Raw genomic sequence first — 20,104 nt, forward strand, 5'->3', positions numbered from 1 at the left:
GAGAGGCACGGGCGTGCCTCTTTTGGAAAGGAAAAAAATCCGTGCTTCCGATTCGGTTTTTTCGTTCGGTTTTTTCTTAAAAACTGTTCATCAAAACCTATCAATATGAGATCTAGTTTTGAAGATCTCGACGCGAGGAATCCAACGGTAAAAGCGGTTCGAGATTTGAACGCATGTTTGAGAGATAAAACGTTTTGAATAAACAGATTTATGAAAAAAAGAAAATTCTCAGGTTGTGACAAGTGACGCTGCATGTGCGCCACTGATCGCAATCAGGAGAGTTGAAGTGATCTTTGCAACGAGTACTTATCAACTAGTGATTTCGGATGGTCCTTGCAATGCTGTACGTACTTGGCCTCATCGACAAAGAAGAAATTAGTAATCCAGCAGTATAAAATAACGGAGGATAAGTTTTTTTTTAGGATAAGTTCATGGGTAAAGTGGGTGGACTTTCTCTCAACCCAGAAACACTAAGTGATAACTTCAAAAAAAAGGAAACACTGAGTGATTCAGCTGTTGTAGCGGCCTAGGGCAGTAGGGCCTACACGCGCGACTCGGCTCTGCGCGTGCGGTCGTTTGGGTTCACTGGACCAGACCAGATTGCAGAACGCATAGCAGGCACGGCCCTCTGCTGTCGCCGTCGGGGGCGGCGGCCATGGGTTCCCGCACGGCGCGGGTTCGCCCCGCCCCTCTCTCGAAGACCACCGCCACAACAGCCCGGGTCTCGGCCTCGAGGCCAAGGAGGCGCTGCAGTAAGCGGCCGAGTCGAGGAGCTGCCTGCGGGCGAGGGTTAGGTACGTCATGTGGTTGCATTTCTCTTCATAAGCATGAGTCTCTTGGTAGCTTAGGTGCCAACTCGCTCATAGTGTCATATAGCATCACATCGCGTATAATTTTGTGATGGTCGATGAACTCGGGAGATGCTCAGAGGATTTGGCACAAGGAGCACGCATTTTAATCTAACATTGCAAGAGGGGTCGGGAATAAAACGCGGAATTCTAAAGCAGCATTGTTTAAGCTGGCCACTTGTTTTAGATTTGGTTTGGACCCTAATGTGCGAGTGCCAGTTAATAGATCATCGAGTTCTCATCGCATGAAAGAAGATGCTTCCTTTTTCAAAATTACTTGAACTAAACCCCAATGTCGCGGAAAAAAGCACTCCTCATCCAAATAGCAAGCAAGACTGAGAACTGGAAATAAAACGAAAGAATTGTAGTTTATAAACAACCAATGACAACGCAATAGCAAATTACCAAACTTTAACTAAGCAGATGCAACAACTCAGCTGGTATTTTCCCTTCACCGTCCAGATAGAGGGTTTAATTCTGGCATCCCACCGGTATAACCAGACCGGAAGGAGCTCTCCTCGTTCCTTTCTTCAGAAATCAGCAACTGGAACTGCCTTCACATTTCAGCATCCATGGAGTTCGTACATCGAGAGGACGCAGAAGCATACTGCTTTTCACTTGGAACCGTTGGCAGCAACACTTTTAGCCTTGAAACAACTTCGGTCATGGTAGGACGGTCCATGGCTGCGCTTTCGACGCAGTTCATGGCAAGGTCCACCACACTCTGCAGGGAACTGGTGTCATACTGATCCAATAGCTTCTTGTCCACGATATCTTGGATACTGCCTTTGGCAATCTTTTGGCGTACCAATTTGGTAGGTGGTAGGTTTGAGGGTCCATCAACACCGGGGGCTTGCCAGTGATGATCTCCAAGAGCACGATGCCGAAGCTGTAAATATCTGTGTAACATTCCAAATGTTATATATAGGTCATTCATGCATATCATATTTTATTGCATTTCGTTTCACGATCCTCGAAATTCTAAGCAACTCAAGTACTCTCGGAGAGAGTTGGGGATTTCACTTTTTTTTCATATTTGATTTTTATCAAATATTGAAACAAGGATCATTTTGGTTTTAATTTATTTTCTCTCTGAAAATATTTCATATTAAAATATATGAGAGGAGATAATATGACTTCTCCAAAATAAATGAAATATTGGAGGAAAAATATTAAAATCAAATATTTGATGTTATTCGGATTTTATTGCTATTTTATTTGAATTAGGAAAAATATGTGTTTTTCAAAATTGCATAACAGGCCCAAATAAATGTTCACCTTGTCCGATATATTTTTGGAGGACGGGTAAAATTTATTTCGAGATTTTTGGAGTCCGTTTAGTATTTCTTTTCTTTCTTTTTCTGCACGTCGGAATATTAAAAAAAAAGAAACCGACTCCGGGCCTTACCCGACCGGGACTCCGCCCGGGGGGCTTTATAAGCCGGGGCCCCCCCTGCCCCGCAGCCACCACCGCCGCCCAGCCCACCCGCGCCGCCGAAACCCTAACGTCGTCGCCGCCGCCTCACGCCGCCGCCGCCGCTGTCGCCGCCGCCACCCGCCGTCGGCGGAGCCGCCGCCGCCGTGCCGGATCTCGCCGTTGACCGGTCGGTTTTCTTCGGTTAACCCCGTTTTTTTGGTTTATTTTCTTAGATCAGTTTTTCCGTCGGTTTATTTATTTTGCGGACGTTCGTCCATTCGTTCGTTTAAACGAATGCCGTTCACCAGTTAGTCACAGATAGCGAACGTTCGTTCGTTAGCCTGTTCGTCAGTTTTTTCTTTTTCTCGGAATTTTCGCGATTATTTTCGATCGCGATTTCTGATCCGATTTTCGTTCTAGTATAACATTTCGCTCGTTTATCGGAATCAGGCGATTCAAGCGCCTAGATCTTTGTCTCGAAGCCCTCTTTCTGTTTAACCAACTTGAACAAGATTTTGATACTGTAAGATTTGACTTTAGTCCAGATTAGTAATCGGATTTTGTTTCTTTCGCCGTTTGAGTTCTGTTGCTCCGTTTGATTTGATTCTTTTTGCAAACCGGAGTTCTTAAGGTGAACTTTCTGGTTAGATCTTCTTATTTGAGTTTTACCCGTACATCTTTGCTTGATTGCTTATGTATGTTATTGTTTGTTTGCGATAGAATTCCCGGAGTGCGAAGCGTGCTACTACGAGTCACTAGGTTTTGCGGATCGTCAGCAAGGCAAGTAACACATTGATCATATCCCTTTATTACCCAGTTTTTATGCATTAGCTACAACCCTCACACATTGCATGAGTAGGATTGTGACGCCCCCGATTTGACCGTACACTAATCATACACGCAAACGTGTACGATTAAGATCAGGGACTCACGGGAAGATATCACAACACAACTCTAAAAATAAAATAAGTCATACAAGCATCATAATACGAGCCAGGGGCCTCGAGGGCTCGAATACAAGTGTTCGGTCATAGACAAGTCAGCGGAAGCAACAATATCTGAGTACATACATAAGTTAAACAAGTTTTCCTTAAGAAGGCTAGCACAAAATGGGATACAGATCGAAAGAGGCGCAGGCCTCCTGCCTGGGATCCTCCTAAACTAATCCTGATCGTCGTCAGCGGCCTGCACGTAGTAGTAGGCACCTCCGGTGTAGTAGGAGTTGTCGTCGACGGTGGCGTCTGGCTCCTGGGCTCCAGCATCTGGTTGCGACAACCAGGTAGAATGGAAAGGGGGAAAAGGGGGAGAAAGGCAACCATGAGTACTCATCCAAAGTACTCACAAGCAAGGAGCTACACTACATATGCATGGGTATATGTGTAAAGGGCCATATCGGTGGACTAAACTGCAGAATGACAGAATAAGAGGGGGATAGCTAATCCTGTCGACGACTACGCTTCAGGCCACCTCCATCTTGCAGCATGTAGAAGAGAGTAGATGGTAAGTTCACCAAGTAGCATCGCATAGCATAAACCTATCCGGCGATCCCCTCCTCGTCGCCCTGTTAGAGAGCGATCACCGGGTTATATCTGGCACTTGGAAGGGTGTGTTTTATTAAGTATCCGGTTCTAGTTGTCATAAGGTCAAGGTACAACTCCAAGTCGTCCTGTTACCGAAGATCACGGCTATTCGAATAGATAAACTTCCCTGCAGGGGTGCACCACATAACCCAACATGCTCGACCCATTTGGCCGGACACACTTTCCTGGGTCATGCCCGGCCTCGGAAGATCAACACGTCGCAGCCCTACCTAGGCACAACAGAGATGTCAGCACGCCGGTCTAAATCCTATGCGCGCAGTGGTCTGGGCCCATCGCCCATTGCACACCTGCATGTTGCGTACGCGGCCGGAGAGCAGACCTAGCAACCTCCATTTCAAAGGAAGTTGTGTTACGCGGTCCAACCCGGCGCGCGCCGCTCAGTCGCTGATGTCACGAAGGCTTCGGCTGATACCACGACGTCGAGTGCCCATAACTGTTCCCACGTAGTTGATTAGTGCGTATAGGCCAATGGCCAGACTCAGATCAAATACCAAGAACTCGTTAAGCGTGTTATTTTAAAGTAACCGCAGACGCCGACCAGGGCCAGGCCCACCTCTCTCCTAGGTGGTCTCAACCTGCCATGTCGCTCCGCCACAAAGTAACAGTCGGGGGCCGTCGGGAACCCAGGCCCACCTCTGCCGGGATGGAGCCACCTGCCCCTTCATCCCCCATCTCCGAACAGTATCATAAGTAATGTAACAGTATAAAGTATATAGCATATGCCCGTGATCACCTCCCGAAGTGATCACGGCCCAGTAGTATAGCATGGCAGACGGACAAGAGTGTAGGGCCACTGATGGAAAACTAGCATCCTATACTAAGCAGTTAGGATTGCAGGTAAGGGTAACAACTGTAGCAACAATGACAGGCTATGCAGCAGAATAGGAGTAACCGAAAGCAGTAACATGCTACACTACTCTAATGCAAGCAGTAGAGAGAAGGAATAGGCGATATCTGGTGATCAAGGGGGGGGGCTTGCTTGGAAGCTCAGCCAAGAAGGAGGGGTCATCAACACCGTAGTCGATCGGGGGCCGCCGACAGTCTCGGGGTCTACCGGAAAGAAGTAACGGAGGGGGAACACAATAAATAACGGAGCAATCAAATCATCACAAAGCATAACATGACAATATGCGGTGTTAGAGGTGACCTAACGCAGTACTAGGTGATACCGGCGAAGGGGGGAAACATCCGGGAAAGTATTCCCGGTGTTTCGCGTTTTCGGACAGATGAACCGGAGGGAAAAAGTTGCATGAACCAGAGGGCGTGTGGCGGACAAACGGACCGCGTATTCAAATTCGTCTCGTCGTTCTGAGCAACTTTCATGTACAAAGTATTTTCATCTGAGCTATAGATTAATTTATATGATTTTCTAAAGTTTTAATTAATTTTTAGAATTTATTTAATTACTTTAATTCAACATTATCCAGAACAGTGGATGCTGACGTCATCATGACGTCAGCAGTCAACAGGACGATGACTGGGTCAAACTGACCTTTGGGTCCCGCATGTCATACGCTGTAAGTTAATTAACAATAGTTAATTAGGCTAATCTAATCAGAATTAATTAAGTTAATTAATATTTTAGTTATTTTTATTAATTAATTATTTATTTATTTTTAATTCTTTTTTAATAACATTCTGGGGCTAGGCCCCACATGTCTGTGGCCAGGGAAGACCTATCGGGCGCGGGCGCTGAGGAGCGGTTCCGGGCGCGGGCGTAACAGCACGGGACCGAGCCCGCCCGAGGGGGAGCGGGGCGAGGTCGGCCGCCTGAGGCGACCGGGGCGAGGCCACGGCGAGGCGGGCTCGCCTGACCGGAGGTGGGGGAACGGGGCGACGCGCGGGAGCAGGCGAGCGGCGGCGCAGCAGCTCGGCTGGCGGGGCGCGGTGAGCATCGCGAGTAGGGGCGTGCGCGGCGGGCGAGCACGCGGTGGAGGCGCGGTGGGGCGAGGCCGTGTGGAGCAGAGCTCTGGGGCCGCGTGGCCGGAGCGGACGCCAGACAGGGGGCGGCGGAGGTAGAGGTTGGGCGTCGCGGGCGCGAGCAGCGTGACGGGAGAGGTGCACGGAGCGAGGGCCGGTGCGGGGGGCGCGGTGAGGTAGAACCTATTACCGGTGCGGGGGGCGCGGAGCGAGGGCCTGTTAACATGTGGGTTTGGGAAGTATATGATGAGGTAGAACCTATTACCTGTTTTAATATCAAACCCTTGGGAGTTACTTCTACGTATTGCTTATATTGCTATGCCATGCTCGTAGATGTGGATTGGGTTTGAGTGTATTCCATGACAGATGTGAGATTGTTAATTATTCGTTCAACTTAAGGTGGCAACTTTAATACACATCTGGGTGGATTGCTTGTTTGGGCACCTGGAGAATCCAGTGTTGTCCTAGAATATCCCGGAGTACCCGTGTGATCATCCTACGGTCTGCCACCCAGGTTCAGAGGGATCATACGATTATTCATGCTAGAAACTTCCGTGGTCAGCCACAAGCCATTATGGGCTCTGGCAGAGTTGAGTATGTTGCATGACCTCTTTCAGTGGTGGGCTAGCAGATGTAGAGGGAAAGTAGGTGTAACTGTCCACCCAGAGTAAAGAGTTAATGTCTCTGAAAGACTGTGTCTCGGTCATCCGTTTCTCAAACACCATGTAGTGCGAGAAATCCAGCGGAGGCGACCTCTTTCAGTGGTGGGCTAGCACATGTAGAGGGAAAGTAGGTGTAACCGTCCACCCAGAGTAAAGAGTTAATGTCTCTGAAAGACTATGTCTCGGTCATCCGTTTCTCAAACACCATGTAGTGCGAGAAATCCAGCGGAGGCGATCGAGTCTTGTGGGGAAAAGTGCGCAAACCTCTGCAGAGTGTATAAACTAATCATGGTTAGCCGTGTCCCCGGTTATGGACATCTTGAGTATCTAGTTCTTGGATTATCCTACTGTATCTCATCACTCTAATTTAATTTGTTGGGTTGATAATTACCTTTAATTGGGATTTAGTTGGAGGAACCTTCTCGATGTTTAACAACTACCATGATAGTTAAATAAAATTTATTCCTTTGTTGTAGGAAAAAATTGGCTTTTCGCAAAAATCATATAACCTTAGAGCCTCCACCAGCCATATATGCATATAGTGATAGCATTATCTATTCATTGCTCTACTGTGTTATATTGACAGCATATTCCATGTGCTGACCCATTTTCGGGCTGCAACGTATTATGTTGCAGACTTTTCAGACGACAAGTAAAGGTGCAATAGGTCGTTGTCGTGCACTCAGCTATGATGATGGACTCACTTTATCTTCCAAGCCTTCCGCTGTTATCGTATTAGATGTCCTTAAGCCATATTTATTGTAATAAGTTATCCTTTGAGACATTCGATGTAATAAGTGTGTGATTGCAACTGTGTTATAAATCCTTCGAGTACTGTGTGTGTCAGCATTACCGATCCAGGGATGACACTGAAGCACATAGACTTGACCGTCTGAGGTCGGGTCGCTACAAGATGGTATCAGAGCACATGCTGAATGTACGACACGACCACTAAGAAAAGCCATATGTCACTCTTCTCTACTCATTTCTGACTCCTTTCCATTTTCTACTCGTTAGGATGGCGGATTCGAGGAACAAGTTTGCGCAACCGGATGAAGACACCCCTTTTGGACGACACTTGAAGGAAGTCACTAGATACCTGAACATTGGAATACCAAGCTTCACCGGGACCTACAACGCCACTTTACCCGAAGAGGAGCGCTGGATGATTCAAGTTCAAGTTCCGGGAAGGACATTCACGCCAGTCACGGAGCCTATAGAGTTTTCCTTTGATGCACCCAGCTGGAGTCTAGACAAGAGCATGACAGCCCACATCACCATGGGACGCATTGGAGAAGTTTACCACAAGGATCTCAAGGATACTATCTACCAGATTTGTGGGCGCCGAGATGAGCAATGGGAAATAGTCAGCACCAGGAAGGACATGTCCATTGCAGCATTCATCCAGGAGTTAAACCAGCACATTCGACGCCAGGAGAATCAGATGTGCGCAGGCATGATAGATTTGAAGAAGGCAATGACAAGGATCACCGAGTTAGAGGAGGAAATAAAGTCTACACGCGATGGATATGAGGAGGAAATCACGACCCTGTTGGAGAAGAATGACGACCTGATAAAGAAGATCGGAGTATTCATGGGAGACCCCGCGCCAGGAGGAGAAGACGACGATTCCACTTGCCCGGAAAACTACATCATCATCGACGACACCGACTTCGACCCCGACGATAGTGATGATGACTTTGAAGACGAAGCTGGAGCGGATATCATGGAGTCTTCCACCAATCAAAACTTCTAGTAGACCACCATATGATCAGTGGTATTTCCCCCATGTAAATAGTATAGTCCGAGCACTGTAACGATAGTTCTAGACCGTTTGTATGCCCTTGCTTGTTTGATTGAGTGATATGATTGTGTTTGTCTCATGTGCATATGGGTAGTGCTTTCTCACTAGACCTCTTTTCTATTCTAATCTCTTCCCTCTAAAACCCCTCAGATGCCTCCAAGACGTGACACTAGATTTGTCTTCCCACCGGAGATCACCCAGTTGATCCATCAGCAAAATGCCTTGATGCAGATAGTAGTCCAGAACCAAGGCAACAACAACAACAAGAACAACAACAACCCTCCTCTAGTTGATAACTTAGCCCGTTTTCTGAGGTTACAACCACCGGTGTTTTCCAGTAGCACCGAGCCAATAGTTGCGGATGACTGGCTACGCAGGATTGGAAGGGAGTTGACCACCGCAGGTTGCGGATGCAGAGAAGGTGTGTTTTGCCGCACATCAGTTGGATGGACCCGCAGCCTCATGGTGGGAGAATTACACAGCCACTTTTCCCATAGCCAATGTTGCCTGGGATCAGTTTCAGCAAGCATTTCGCAGAGCCCATGTCTCAACTGGAGCTATGAGCATGAAGAAGCGTGAGTTTCGCAACTTACGCCAGGGAAATCATACTGTGGCTCAGTACGTAGATGAGTTTAGTAGTTGTCTCATTATGCCCCTGATGATGTGGCCACAGATGCCGCGAAGCAGGATAAGTTTATGGAAGGGCTGAACGATGAGATGAGCATGCAGTTGATGGTGGCAACATTCAACAACCACCAGGAGTTGGTAGACAAGGCCCTTATGATTGAAGGGAAGCAGCAGCAGATTGAGAGCCGCAAGAGGAAGTATGGACAAGGGAAGTACAATTCTGGAGCTCAGCAGAAGCTTCGTTTCACCCCGAACTCGGGAGGACTTGTCCATAACCATGGAGGCCAAAACCACAATGGAGGAAGTTCTCACAACCACAATGGCTCCAAGAATGGAAAAGGGAATGGAGCAGGCAACAATCAGAACCGATCTAACCCAGCCACACCCGCCAAGAAAGACCTAAGTCACATTACCTGTTTCAAGTGCGGGAAGACTGGACACTATGCCACTGAGTGCCCTGAAGCAAAGAATGGCAATGGCAATGGAAGCGCTGGGAAGAAGCCCAACCCTTTCAATAGGGGACAAGTGAACCACGTGAACGTGGAGGAAGTTGAGGAGCAGCCTGATGCAGTTATTGGTAAGTTTTTGGTTAAGTCTTTTACTGCAATTGTTCTTTTCGATACTTGTGCATCGCATTCATACATATCAAGGGGATTCGTGGATAAGTATAAGTTGCCCACTAAGGTACTTAGGACACCAATGTTAGTAAGTTCGCCAGGAGCTGAATATATGGCAAGTCAAGGATGTTTTCAGGTGCCATTGACTATTGGAAGCCATGTTTTCCCTTCAGACCTGATAATTTTGGAGTCACAAGGTTTGGATGTGATACTAGGAATGGATTGGCTATCGATGTATGGAGGAAACATCGATTGCGCGAGTAAGTCAATTTCACTCACCACCCCAGAGGGAAAAAGGACCAAGTATGTATCCAGGCATGCGCCAAGGAGGACCCAAGTAAATTCTCTCACGGGAGTTGTTCAGGAGGAAGTGCCAGTAGTAAAGGATTACCCGGATGTATTTCCGGAGGAGTTACCAGGCATGCCACCAGATCGAGATATCGAGTTTTTGATAGAGCTGTTGCCAGGCACCGGACCTATATCGAAGAGACCATACCGGATGCCCGCAAACGATCTGGAGGAGATTAAGAAGCAGATTAAGGAGTTATTGGAGAAAGGTTACATTCGAAGAAGTTCATCACCATGGGGAGCCCCAGTGCTCTTGGTTGAGAAGAAGGATGGATCCTTAAGGATGGTTGTTGATTATCGTGCTTTGAATGAAGTAACAATCAAGAATAAGTATCCACTGCCGATGATCAATGATTTGTTTGACCAGTTGCAAGGTGCTAAGGTGTTTTGAAGATTGATCTGCGATCAGGATATCACCAACTGAAGATCCGGGAGAAGGATATACCTAAAACAGCTTTCACCACAAGGTACGGGCTATATGAGTATGCGGTTATGTCATTTGGATTGACTAATGCCCCTGCCTACTTCATGAGTATGATGAACAAAGTGTTCATGGAGTTCTTGGATAAGTTTGTCATGGTGTTTATAGATGATATCTTGGTATACTCGAAGAATGAAGAGGAGCACAAGGAACATTTGCGTTTGGTTCTCGAGAAGCTTAGGGAACACCAGTTGTATGCCAAGTTCAGCAAATGTGAGTTTTGGTTGAAGGAAGTTGGATTTCTTGGACATGTTATATCAGGAGAAGGTATAGCAGTGGATCCCAGCAAGGTTCAGTCAGTCACCAAGTGGTTGGCACCCACCTCAATCGGAGAGATCCGCCGTTTTCTTGGACTCGCGGGATACTATCGGAGATTTATTGAGAATTTTTCAAAGATTGCGAAGCCTATGACGGCATTGTTGAAGAAACGTTTGACTACAACCCCAGTGTTGATTCTGCCGGATATACGCAAGGATTTCCAAGTGTATTGCGACGCCTCTCGCTTAGGACTTGGAGGAGTACTTATGCAAGATGGGAGAGTTATTTCGTATGCCTCACGACAACTGAAACCGCACGAGTTGAATTATGCCACGCATGATTTGGAGTTAGCAGCTGTGGTGCATGTGCTCAAGACCTGGAGACATTTTCTTATTGGAAACCATTGCGATGTGTACACGGATCACAAGAGTTTGAAGTACACCTTCACACAGAAGGAGCTTAACCTTAGGCAGAGGAGATGGTTGGAGCTCATAAAGGATTACGACATGAAGCTGCACTATCATCCCGGCAAGGCCAATGTCATAGCAGACGCTTTGAGCCGTAAGAGTTATGTTAACACCCTCGTAAGCGGAGGGATGCCAAAGGAGTTAGCCGAGGATCTCAGGGAGCTACGTTTCGAGATTGTTCCCAGAGGTTATGTCGCCGCAATGGAAGTTCAGTCTACATTGTTGGGAAAAAATCAAGAAGCTCAGAAGGATGACAAGGAGATTGCCGAGATAAAGGAGAAGATGAGTGAAGGGAAAGCCAAAGGTTTTCGTGAGGATGAGCACGACACCTTATGGTTTGAGGACCGGATATATGTGCCCAATAATGCAGAGATCAAGAAGTTGATACTACAGGAAGCTCATGACTCGCCATACTCGACACACCCCGGAAACACCAAGATGTATTTGGATTTGAAGGAGCATTTCTGGTGGACTGTCATGAAGAAGGATATTGCCGAGTATGTAGCCGTATGTGATGTATGTCACAGAGTGAAGGCAGAACATCAGAAGCCAGCAGGATTACTGCAGCCTATGCCGATACCCGAATGGAACTGGGATAAGCTTGGCATGGATTTTATCACCGGATTACCTAGGACCCGATCGGGATATGATTCAATCTGGGTAGTAGTGGATCGCTCGACCAAAGTAGCCCACTTTATCCCAGTGAAAACCACCTATACAAGTGCGAAGTTGGCCAAGATATACATGACCAGGATCGTATGTCTGCACGGAGTTCCGAGGACCATCGTATCAGATGAGGAACACAGTTTACCTCAAAGTTTTAGCACCAGCTGCACCAGACTTTGGGAACCAGGCTAGAGTTCAATACAGCATTTCACCCGCAGACAGATGGACAGACCGAGAGAGTCAATCAGATTCTGGAGGACATGTTGAGAGCTTGTGCGCTAGATTATGGATCTAGTTGGGATGACAACTTGCCCTACGCGGAGTTCTCGTACAACAACAGCTACCAGGCTAGTTTGAAGATGGCACCTTTCGAAGCCCTGTATGTAAGAAGATGCCTAACACCGTTGATGTGGGATGAAGTTGAAGACCGCCAGTTGTTTGGACCGGATTTGATTAAGGAATTTGAAGAGAAGGTTAGACTGATTCGGGATAGACTGAAGGTAGCTCAGTCCAGACAGAAAAGTTATACAGATTCAAAACACAAGGAGGTAGCCTATGAAATCGGAGACAGAGCGTATCTGCGAGTATCACCTCTTCGGGGAGTTAAACGTTATGGAGCTAAAGGAAAGTTAGCTCCGAGATTTGTGGGACCATACCGTGTTTTGGAACGCATGGGAGAGGTTGCCTACAAGTTGGAGTTAGCCGAAGGACTGTCGGGAGTACATGATGTGTTTCACGTTTCCCAGTTGAAGAAGTTCCATGCAGAGATGGCCGATATTCCTCTGAGAGATACAGTGCCCCTGGAAGCGATTCAGTTGGATAGTGATTTGACATATGAGGAGAAACCAGTCAAGATTCTTGAGTTTGCCAGCCGAGTCACTCGCAGTAAGGTTATCAAGTTCTGCAAAGTTCAGTGGAGCCACCATACCGAGGACGAAGCCACCTGGGAACGAGAGGATGATCTACGCACTACTAGGAAAAGGGCTATAGATAATATTGACATTAATGGCGCACCACACATGTTGTACGCCACTACTAAATACTAATGGCGCACCATGTGTTGGTGCGCCATTAGTGTCCAAATACTAATGGCGCACCACATCCACGGTGCGCCACTAGTAACAAATTTTTTTTTATTTTTTTTTAAAACTAGTAATGGCGCACCAGGGGATAGTGCGGCATTACTAGTTAAACTAGTAATGGCGCACCACATCCACGGTGCGCCACTAGTAATTTTTTTCAATTTTCTTTTCAATTTTTTTTTCAAAACTAGTAATGGCGCACCGTGTGTGTGGTGCGCCATTACTAGTTGAACTAGTAATGGCGCACCAGTAATGGCGCACCACTCCCACGGTGCGCCATTACTAACTTGGCCCAAAAATCCACCAAATGCACCCCCCTAGACCGCCTTTTCAGTTAAAAAATAAAAGAAAATAAGTTTCCCATGTGATATGTGGTCTACTTGTTGGGAAAATTTACAAATATGAATTTCGATTTTATTTGCAAAATCTCTGTGGAATTTGTAAAATGGGCATAACTTTTGCATACGAACTCGGATTAAAAAGTTTTTTATATGAAAAATCATCTACTCGAAAAGTTACATCCGAATTTAACCGGGGGAACCCCGTTAAACATTTTCAAAATCCTCAAAAACCTAACAGAAAAAAATTACGGTGCTTTTAAGATCTAGAGGGGAAAAAATTGAAAAAATTTCAAACTTACTAGTGGCGCACCATTTGCTAGGTGCGCCACTAGTAACAGAAAAAAAATTGGTTTTGAACTTTTTTTTGGAATTTTTTTTCAAAAAATGATATGTAATATGACCGGGAAGTTTGAAATATTTTTCAAAATTTCATCATACTCATGAACATGAACAAAGTCCTAGACATCAACAAGGTTTAATAGGATTGATATGATAGATATATCAACAAGTGCCTGTTAAGTGAGGTGGTGCTGGGGTTTGATAGAGGGGTTTGATAAAACTGCGAAGTTAAGCGTGCTCGGGCTGGAGTAGTGTGAGGATGGGTGACCTTCCGGTAAGTTTGACCACTTAATGCGATTTGACTTGAGATTAAGCATATTGACCCGAGATTAAGCCATAGTGACCCGAGATTAAGAAAAAATAAAAAATAAAAAAAATTGATTTTTTTTGAAAAAAAATGTTAGTAATGGCGCACTTCTATGTGGTGCGCCATTACTAAGTCACATAGTAATCCGTGGGATATACTAATGGCGCACTCCCCTGTGCGCCATTAGTATCTGGTAGTATTAAATTCTAATGGCGTGATGCTAGTGGCACACCTGTAGTGCGCCATTAGTAGCCACAACAGGTGCGCCACTAGCAGGCCTTTTCCTAGTACTGAAGCAAAGACCACCCGCACCTATTTTCTAGCCAACCTGAATCTCGAGGGCGAGATTCATCTTAAGGGGGGTAGGTTTGTAACATCCCAAATTTTCAATTTGGAATGTTATACATAGGTCATTCATGCATATCATATTTTATTGCATTTCGTTTCGCGATCCTCGAAATTCTAAGCAACTCAAGGACCCTCGGAGAGAGTTGGGGATTTCACGTTTTTTTTCATATTTGATTTTTATCAAATGTTGAAACAAGGATCATTTTGGTTTTAATTTATTTTCTCTCCAAAAATATTTCATATTAAAATATATGAGAGGAGATAATATGACTTCTCCAAAATAAATGAAATATTGGAGGAAAAAATATTAAAATCAAATATTTGATGTTATTCGGATTTTATTGCTATTTTATTTGAATTAGGAAAAATATGCGTTTTTCAAAATTGCATAATAGGCCCAAATAAATGTTCACCTTGTCCGGTATATTTTTAGAGGACAGGAAAAATTTATTTCGGGATTTTTAGAGTCGGTTTACTATTTCTTTTCTTTCTTTTTCTACACGTCGGAATATTTAAAAAAAAAGGGAAGCCGACTCCGGGCCGTACCCGACCGGGACTCCGGCCGGGTGGGCTTTATAAGCCGGGGCCCCCTGCCCCGCAGCCCACCACCGCCGCCCAGCCCACCCGTGCCGCCGAAACCCTAGCGCCGCCGCCGCCTGCTGCCACTGCCGCACGCCGCCTCCCGCCGCTGCGCCACCGCACGCCGTCGCCGCCGCCACCCACCGTCGCCGGTGCCGCCGCCGCCGCGCCGGATCTCGCCGTTGACCGGTCGGTTTTCTTCGGTTAACCCCGGTTTTTTCGGTTTATTTTCTTAGATCGGTTTTTCCGTCGGTTTATTTATTTTGCGTCCGTTCGTTCGTTTAAACGAACGCCGTTCATTAGTTAGTCACAGACAGCGAACGTTCGTTCGTTAGCCTGTTCGTCAGTTTTTTCTTTTTCTCGAGATTTTCGCGATTATTTTCGATCGCGATTTCTGATCCGATTTTCGTTCTAGTATAACTTTTAGCTCGTTTATCGGAATCAGGAGATTAAAGCGCCTCGATCTTCGTCTCGAAGCCCTCTTTCTCTTTAACCAACTTGAACAAGATTTTGATACTGTAAAATTTGACTTTAGTCCAGATTAGTAATCGGATTTTGTTTCTTTCACCGTTTGAGTTTCATTGCTCCGTTTGATTTGATTCTTTTTGCAAACCGGAGTTCTTAAGTTGAACTTTCTGGTTAGATCTTCTTATTTGAGTTATACCCATGCATCTTTGCTTGATTGCTTATGTATGTTATTGTTTGTTTGCGATAGAATTTCCGGAGTGCGAAGCGTGCTACTACGAGTCACTAGGTTTTGCGGATCGTCAGCAAGGCAAGTAACACATTGATCATATCCCTTTATTACCCAGTTTTTATGCATTAGCTACAACCCTCACATATTGCATGAGTAGGATCTCTTAACATGTGGGTTTGGGAAGTAGATGATGAGGTAGAACCTATTACCTGTTTTAATATCAAACCCTTGGGAGTTACTTCTACGTATTTCTTATATTGCTATGCCATGCTCGTAGACGTGGATTGGGTTTGAGTGTATTCCATGACAGATGTGAGATTGTTAATTATTCGTTCAAATTAAGGTGGCAACTTTAATACACATCTGGGTGGATTGCTTGTTTGGGCACCTGGAGAATCCAGTGTTGTCCTAGAATATCCCGGAGTACCCGTGTGATCATCCTACGGTCCGCCACCCAGGTTCAAAGGGATCATACGATTATTCATGCTAGAAACTTCCGTGTGCAGCCACAAGCCATTATGGGCTCTGGCATAGTTGAGTATGTTGCATGACCTCTTTCAGTGGTGGGCTAGCAGATGTAAAGGGAAAGTAGGTGTAACTGTCCACCCAGATTAAAGAGTTAATGTCTCTGAAAGACTATGTCTCGGTCATCCATTTCTCAAACACCATGTAGTGCGAGAAATCCAGCGGAGGCGATCGAGTCTTGTGGGGAAAAGTGCGCAAACTTTTGCAGAGTGTATAAACTAATCATGGTTAGCCATGTCCCCGGTTATGGACATCTTGAGTATCTAGTTCTTGGATTATCCTGTTGTATCTCATCACTCTAATTTAATTTGTTGGGTTGATAATTACCTTTAATTGGGATTGAGTTGGAGGAACCTTCTCGATGTTTAACAACTACCATGATAGTTAAATAAAATTTATTCCTTTGTTGTAGGGGAAAATTGGCTTTTCGCAAAAATCATAGAACCTTAGAGCCTCCACCAGCCATATATGCATATAGTGATAGCATTATCTGTTCATTGCTCTACTGTGTTATATTGCCAGCATATTCCATGTGCCGACCCGTTTTCGGGCTACAACGTATTATGTTGCAGACTTTTCAGACGACGAGTAAAGGTGCGATAGGTCGTTGTCGTGCACTCAGCTATGCCGTTGGAGTTGATGGACTCACTTTATCTTCCAAGCCTTCCGCTGTTATCGTATTAGATGGTGTTAAGCCATATTTATTGTAATAAGTTCTCCTTTGAGACATTCGATGTAATAAGTGTGTGATTGCAACTCTATTATAAATCCTTCGAGTACTGTGTGTGTCAGCATTACCGATCCAGGGATGACACTAAAGCACAGAGACTTGACCATTTGAGGTCGTGTCGCTACAATCTGTCTTGGTGGTGAGATGGAAAGTTGCATGGTACTCAGGGTCGAGGTAGCCAAGAGTGCCAGAAGCAACAGTAGATATGTGTGTGTGCGCATCGTTAAAAGCTCGTGAAAGCCCAAAATCAGCTATGATCCCCACCAGGTTCTTGTCTAGAAGGATGTTGGCGGTCTTGACATCTCAGTGAACTATTGATGGGGTGCATGACTCGTGTAGATATTCCAGTCCTGTAGTTTATTTTGTCAACATATGGATACATACATAGATCGCCTAAAGGGAAGCATGTAAATGAAATTCCAACCTTGTGCAGAATCAAGTGCAATATGAAGTCGCTGTTCCCAATTCAAACTGTAGTCTTCTCCTGCATCAAGATGTACCAAATTTAATTTAAGTGCCACAATTTACATGCATGGTAGCATACATACTAGCTTTGTAATTTTGCACATTTAACTTCAGAAATGATGTTAAAACAACACACAATGATTAACCTTGGTACCAATTGGTCTATTATGGTCTGAAGCTGGCATAAATAAGCTCTTTGATCTTCGAGAGATCACTGTTTTTCCTTCTCTTTAACAAAGATTTTTCTTTTAACAATGGAACCAAGCTATTGAAGTATTCTTTGAATATGTACCTCCGTCATTGCTTTGTTTCTTACTGATTTTAAATATGCAACTATCAAGTCCTAACTATGACTGAGTAGAGATATGTAACTATTGTGCCCAAATTTGTTAGCCAAGTATATTTGACCATGCTATGGTTATGAATTTGACAATGGACAATTCTAAAAAGAATTTTCCAAAAAAGAAAAGCTCTAAAAAGAACTAGGCCCACCAACTCAAGTGTATGATTAGCATCAGCAATAACAGTCTATGCAATCAACTACACCTTTAACAAGGAAATCAGATTTTATTTAAAAAACTCCTTGTTTACAGTAGGGTCTAGGGTGTCAATGTCAGATTTATTTGATTTGATTTTGAAAAAAACTTATGGTAGGTCCTATCGATTTTTTATTATGCTGCGGAGCGCAATATAAAATTTACTCCCTCCGTTCACAAATATAAGATGTTTTAACTTTTTTCTGAATCGGATGTATATAGACAGGTTTTAGTGTGTTTGTTCATTCATTTCAGTCTCTATGTAGTCCATATTGAAATATCCAAAACATCTTATATTTGTGAACAGAGGGAGTAGCACGTAGGTGGTTTCCAAGTTGTTAATGAAAGCTGTTGGTGTGTGCTTTTGAAATAGTGGAGAGAAAAACCTTCTCTTAAAAGCTGTTGAAGATTTCCTCTGGGCATGAAGTCATAAATGAGGGCTAGGCACTTCTTGTTCTGGCAATATCCTTGTAGAGTTACGAGATTCTTGTGATGAACTTTGGACAAGGTTGGTGTGGTACTAATTAAACATCAGCACATGTCCTCTTCGGAGCTGAAGCCGAAGCCGGCAATAGAAAATAGGGTTTGGAGGAGGCGGGGCGACACCACGCCTCCACCACCGCTGCCGCCACTGGCTACCATCGCCAGTGAGGCTGGCCTTTGCTCCGTGCGTGGACGCCGTCCACGACGCGTATATGTTGCGGCTCCGTCCGCCCGTGCGGCCCCGTCCGCCCCTGCGGCTACGTCCGCCCGTGTGGCCCCGTCCACCATGCTTGATGCTTCGTCAGACCTTCTGGTCATGGACATCCCAGAGGCTGTGCCTGACGTGCCCACGGAGGGAGGCCGCCGTGCTGATGACCTGAACCTCGGAGGGAACCGACGCAGCAGGCCCCGGCCGGCAGGCATGCAGTTTGATCCCGGTGGAATCAGGAACCCTAGGGTTGTTTCGCCTACTCGCCGGGTTTGGAGCAGCGATGCACGCGACAGTCTGGCTGCAATATCGCATCCTTCAATTCACATGAGGGCTGGCCCAGCGACTATCCCTGTGATCCTTGCTGGCGGTGGGGGTGAACAAGGGGCATCCGTTGAGGAAGCCACCCGCCCGAAGCCGTCCAGCCTGTATGCCGGGGAGGCAATGGGGCAGGAGTCACCATTGAGGGCCTCGACTATTGCAGTCCCGAGAGACATCCGACGATCTCCGATGCCGGCGCCGCCGGCGACACAAGTGCCTCAAACAGAAATTTTGGAAAACCATGTTAGCAACTTGAATCTTCTGAGCTCGAATTGCCGAGGGTGTGGAAATTCTCGTACAATACGGGATCTTGTGAGCTTGGTGCAGGTTCATTCTCCTACTATCGTCTTTCTTTGTGAAACTAGGCAAAGGAAAGATAGGATGAAAAGATATCGATCTCGCTTAGGTCTAAGTGGTTTCGAAGCAGTCAATAGCAATGGTCTTAGTGGTGGCTTAGCTCTTTTCTGGCATGAATTGGTACAACTTGATGTAAAAGATACGAATGGACGATATATTGATGCCTATGTGAGTGCTGCGACGGGGGAGCCACCTTGGCGGCTTACCTACGTCTATGGAGAACCGCGGACGGAGGACCGACATCGCATGTGGTCCATCCTCCGGGATCTCCACCGCCAAGGCGACATGCCGTGGGTGGTGGTCGGAGACTTCAACGAGGCTATGTGGAGCTTCGAACACTTCTCCAAATCACCGCGGCCGGCAGGTCAGATGATTGATTTTCGTGATGCTCTGGAAGTTTGTGGATTGGGTGATCTTGGTTTTGCAGGGCTGCCTTTCACTTATGACGATCGTCGTGGAGGACGGGCGAATGTCAAAGTCAGACTGGACCGGGCTGTTGCAAATAATTCTTGGCGTGACATCTTTACACATGCCAAGGTGGAACACTTCGTGATGCCTAGTTCGGACCACCTTGCTATTTTGCTTCGGTGTGTCATGGAGGACCAGCCACCGGTGTCAGGTAGGAGGTGCCGTCAGTATGAGGTAATGTGGGAGAGAGACCCGACCCTCCCGGAGGTAATAATGAATACTTGGGTTGACTTGGGGTCTATGTTGAACCTGGGGGATATAGCATCTGGTTTGGGCACTATGATGAAGAAACTGCAAGATTGGAGCCGCAAATTTTTTGGAAATGTCATTAAAGAAATAAATAAGTCCCGCTCACGTCTGGAAGAGCTTTTGTCGATGAATGCAGATAGGAAGGAGATCCGAGAGGCTACTGATAAAATGAACGAACTGTTGTACCGGGAGGAGATGCTCTGGATGCAGCGGTCTCGTGTTGCCTGGTTACATGAAGGGGACCGGAACACAAAATTCTTCCACCGGAAAGCAGTACGGCGCGCTCGGAAAAACCGCATAAAATCACTTGTGGATGATACAGGCACAACACATCGGAGCCATGCAGCTATGGC

General features: G+C 45.9%; 1 pseudogene; it reads right to left on the bottom strand.

Moving 5' to 3' along the window:
- Nucleotides 1-1,299: 1,299 nt before the first annotated feature.
- The window catches only part of LOC123076350 (probable LRR receptor-like serine/threonine-protein kinase At1g51810), a 57,122-nt pseudogene continuing 38,317 nt past the window's right edge, over nucleotides 1,300-20,104 (bottom strand).

Source organism: Triticum aestivum, chromosome 3D (genome assembly GCF_018294505.1).
Source record: "Triticum aestivum cultivar Chinese Spring chromosome 3D, IWGSC CS RefSeq v2.1, whole genome shotgun sequence".
Taxonomy (NCBI): domain Eukaryota; kingdom Viridiplantae; phylum Streptophyta; class Magnoliopsida; order Poales; family Poaceae; genus Triticum; species Triticum aestivum.